At 36.8% G+C, this 3476-nt stretch overlaps 1 pseudogene; it reads right to left on the bottom strand.

Annotated features, from left to right (window-relative positions):
- Positions 1 to 1109: 1109 nt before the first annotated feature.
- Positions 1110 to 1681, bottom strand: LOC147419209 (uncharacterized; annotated as a pseudogene).
- Between the last annotated feature and the right edge of the window lie 1795 nt (positions 1682 to 3476).

Below are 3476 nucleotides of genomic sequence, written 5' to 3'. Positions count from 1 at the left end.
GTGAAATAAATACTACCCACAAGAAAACATTAAATATGTTATTTTATAACAAATTGGAGAAGTTAACGTCCAGAAGCATCGCGTAGACCCTAATAAAGCTATGCATGCATACATTGAAATCTCAATACATGCACTTAGACTCCATGGTTTTCCTCTCAACATATTTTAGTTTCCAAAACTCTCTTACATAGAGGATGTAAAATAACCATTCTTGATTCAAACATTTTTCTCTACAAACAAGGTCTCTCACACAATTCAAAGTCCATGATTTATTTTCTTCCAATGCAAACAATTATACTTTATATTTTTCCTTTAAAAGACTTGTAGGTTCTAAAACTCTTTTATATGGACACAAAAATAAATGTTTTAGGCAAACATGCGTGCCAAGACTTAGATATTTCTTGCACATCCATGAATTCTCCATTCCATACTTGTAAGGTTTATTTTGATATCAAACATAAGTTTCTCCTAGTTACAAATGGATACAACCTTGATATGGAATGATATAGGATTGCTAAAGAACAAAAATAAATATTTTTTAAATATATCATGATGAAACACAACCATAATCTAGTAAAATGAGTCCCCAAAAACAAGGTGCAATCTAGAACTACATTGAAATCTCCTTAGACTTGAATACACTCTAGTAATATAGTGAAGTCCCCTTAGATTAGGGTACAGTTGATCGACACATTTTTGTTCTAAATCAGGATGCTTTGTCATTACATTGGATTCTCCTTGTAATTGGATACACTCTAGTAATACATGGAAGTCCTCTTAGAGTAGAGTGCACTCCATTACAAGTCCCTTAGAATAGAGCACGATCCATCACATAGGATTCTCCTTATAATAGTATACACTGGAGTAATACGTGGAAGTCCCCTTAGAGAAGGGTGCACACCGTGTACAAATAACTTTCTTTATAATAGGATACCCTGTAGAATACATGCAAGTCCCCTTAGAGTAGGGTGCACTCCATGCAAGTGTTCTTTAAATTGACACATCTTTGTTTTAAAATAACCTTTGAATTATATAGTAATACAAATACACATCATACTAAAAGGACATCATCTGGCCATAAAAAGGATCATTGTCAACCTTCTTTAATGTTATCGCCTTGACACGTACACATGAAGGACATGATTTGTCTCAAGATCACTATACTGATTTACAATTGTGTTACGGGTATAATCTCTCTTGTCTCTTGCATACAACCATCCAAGTAACCATGGAATAATCGTTTCTTGCAAGAATCTTTGAAGCTGCTCAGGTGTTTGCCTCCACATCTTTGGAAATATAAGATATGTTCCTGACATATTCCACATCATTCTATATGGACTATCATAAAAAATCAAGGTATTATTTGCATCCAAGTCCTTAAACATCTTCCAAATATCGCTCAAGTTTTTATGATACACCCTTCTAAATCCTAACATGATGTTTGGATTTGGCAACACTTGTTACTCATAAAGATCTTGAACTTGCTATAATTCTTTGGGAAACATTTTTGTGTGATGTGTTGCACTGCTGTTAGGTTATAGAAACTCCATATCCACAGCTCAAAGTATTCACCACAGAAATCCAAAAACATTTCTGCGTCTAGGCGCACCGTATGATAAACTTCATCTTTGTCCTCCACAAGACGCATGTGTTGAGCCCAAGATGGCATAGAATCTCCATGTTTTATTTCAACTGTCTTCGAAAGCAGTCCTTCAAGGTCCAAAAGAAGCACTCTTTTGATATTCTTGACAAGAAGTGGTAGGTGACAAGGAGGTGATTAATATATACAAAAAGGCCTTGGATTAGGTTCTTTGGGTGCTTCAAAACCTCCCTTCAAACCATTCCTACAGATAGTCGGCCCACTTTCTTGTAGTGATGACTCTGCAATTGAAAAACAAGAAATTTATTATGTTTCAAAGAATACAAACAGTTTCTACATTTCTACACTGTGGTATCATTAGATGCCAAAGTCCATCTTCAACTTCCTCATTTCTATAAAGAAATCCCAATTGAAACCTTACAAAGCTTCACCATTTCTCCAAGCTATGCTTCTTTGAAGCATGGGGAAAAGTAAGGTCTACCACCTGGCTAGTCTAGGCTCCACTATGAATGGGAAAAAAGTAAGATCTACCGTAGGTCCAAACTTGGATTTATGATGAGGGGTCTCTTGTTTCAAGGTCTACCACTTGTCCAAGCTACACTTCATACAATATAGTGGTGGATAGCTAGACTGGATTGGGAATGGGAGAAAAGGTGCAAGGTCCACCACCTGTCCAACCTCTTAGGCTCTTTGTTAAATGTTTTCCTTCTCACTACATGGAGGACTTGTGATATGTTTCCCATGAGGGGCTTTACCAAAAGGTCCACCACCTGTCCAAGCTTGCTCCATGGAATATCTAGAGATATTTTTTTTGAGACCTATAAGAAGAAACAAAAGAAAAATTTGATACCATGCACATGTATATTCAAGTATGTGAAACAAGGTTCAAGTCATAAAAGGTACCTTAGGGGTGTGTTTTGTTTAGCCTTAGAAGATTTTTCTCAGCTTTGACCTTGTTTATATAAGCCTTTGCACTGGTTGCCTTCAATGGTCCCTTTGTAGTACATCCCAATTACCTAGCTAGATTGATCAACTGTGGTGCCTTCATGCTTTTAACAGTTGTACCTTCCTTTTCCAGTATCTCTTGTATTTGGGCTCGTTTGATGTCATTGTTGTCGGTTTTGTCACTTTCTCGATTGTGTTTGCCTTCAAGGATAGATTCACCTTTGTCATATTTTGCAGGAGTTATCCTTCTTGTAAAGAACACCTTGGCTGACCAAGCATCATTTTTTTGCTTCCAATTATCTTTGATTTCTTTATATTCACTCTCATTTGTCAATGTTGGTTGTCCGTAACGACTAGAGGCAATGAAGTTTTGCACATCCCTTGTCTCATCCATCTCAAACAAGTAGGGAAGCAACTCCTCCAAGAGCATATTGTCAACCAGTTTTTCACCATCAATTTGGGATGAAAAAATACAATTGTTTGCAGGGGAAATGCATCCCTTGTAAGGAGAGTCAACAATAAGCACTGTTCTTTGTGGGTCACATTCATACCCCATGGCAATTTTAGCTAGAGGCTTGAACATTGCCTCAATGGTTGGATTGTCGGGTCTAAATAATTTATTGCTTTGACAAGTATAGCAACCTTCTTGATTCCAAATTGCAAAGAAAGGCAATGTACCTTTTGCTAATCTCTTTAGTGCTTTCAGACTTTGAAGCACATTGTTCCTAGTAGTCGTCGACCAAATTGCAACATTAAACCTCTGTAATATAGTCTTCAAGAATTGGATGCAACCTGGCCTAAGTATAATATATCTTTTTGTATCTAGTTGTACTGGTTGGTGGTGTGAGGACAGCTGAGGGGAACGTTTCAATAGCATACCATTTAAGTCCAAAATAATTGTGAGTATGGATTTCTCAACATCTGCACTAGA

Source organism: Adiantum capillus-veneris, chromosome 29 (genome assembly GCF_014529385.1).
Source record: "Adiantum capillus-veneris isolate H3 chromosome 29, ASM1452938v2, whole genome shotgun sequence".
In the NCBI taxonomy this organism is placed as follows: domain Eukaryota; kingdom Viridiplantae; phylum Streptophyta; class Polypodiopsida; order Polypodiales; family Pteridaceae; genus Adiantum; species Adiantum capillus-veneris.
The sequence above is the reverse complement of the archived record's forward strand: the minus strand, read 5'-3'. Positions and strand labels throughout refer to the sequence as shown.